Source organism: Cebus imitator, unplaced genomic scaffold, assembly GCF_001604975.1.
Source record: "Cebus imitator isolate Cc_AM_T3 unplaced genomic scaffold, Cebus_imitator-1.0 Scaffold108, whole genome shotgun sequence".
Taxonomy (NCBI): domain Eukaryota; kingdom Metazoa; phylum Chordata; class Mammalia; order Primates; family Cebidae; genus Cebus; species Cebus imitator.
This window is the reverse complement of record NW_016107423.1, coordinates 718544-719775: the sequence shown is the minus strand read 5'-3', so window position 1 is coordinate 719775 and position 1232 is coordinate 718544.

Genomic DNA, 1232 nt, shown 5'->3' with positions numbered 1-1232 from the left:
GGCCTCCCAAAGTACTGGGATTACAGGCGTGAGCCACCGCGCCCGGCCGGCTTATTTAATATCTCTTCTTTTCCTAGCTGATTCCTGAAATACGTGGTTTGTAAACCATAAAAATTGATTCAGTGCCATCAACTTTATCCCAAATAGAAGTGATCTGTTTTTCCTTTCAACTCTCATGGCTCCTGATTTGTATAACTCTTTGAACACCCAATATTGACTTGTATTGTGTTCACTGTTTGCATCACTCATAGAGTTGGCAATGCTCTGTATGTGCAGTAGGCTCTCATTAAATGACTGCTGAATAAATAACACACATTTTTACCATTTTTCCCTTGTGATACAGTATATGTTGACTTTGTAATCATTAATTTGTCACTTTTGGGGAGATAATATACACACATACTCAAGCTTCATGTTTTGTTCATTTAGGCTGGATATTATTTATAGTTTATAAAAAAAAGCGTGTACATATCTATCAATATAATGGGTGTTCTAAATAAGAATAGACAATAGCAGTTTTACCAAGGATTCAAAAAAGAAAAGGTTAAAGTCTTATAATTTTTTCTGTTCACCTGAAACCCAAGTTTTATTCCTTGTTCTAGAGTGGATCACTGAGAAATTAGGATGTAAAAACAAAACTGTTTTAGAAATAAAACTTAAGTCACATTAATAAGACTTGCAGAATACCTAAGTTACAAAGAGTAGCAAAATAGACAATTTTGTTAATGCTTTTTACATTAGAGAAAAATCGTGGATCACAGTTATGGAGGAAACAAGTTAATTTTTAAAAACGATTTATTTTTAACTTTGAACATATTTATAATTAGATTTGAACACATGATATTATATATACATTTAAGACATTAAAACATCTGATTTAAGAACTTCTCTATCCTATCAACTCCTAGTTAGAACTGCTTTGTCCCTTTTCTCTATTAAACATTAAGAAAGTAACAGATGAGGCCGGGCGTGGTGGCTCATGCCTATAATACCTGCACTTTGGGAGGCTGAGGCGGGTGGATCACCTGAGGTCAGGAGTTTGAGACCAGCCTGGCTAACATGGTAAAACCTGGTTTCTACTAAAAATGCAAAAATTAGCTAGGCGTGGTGGCATGTCCCTGTAATCCCAGCTACTAGGCAGGCTGAGGTGAGAGATTTGCTTAAACCTGGGAGGTGGAGGCTGAAGTGAGCCGAGATCACACCACTCCAGCATGGGCAACAGAGTCAGATTT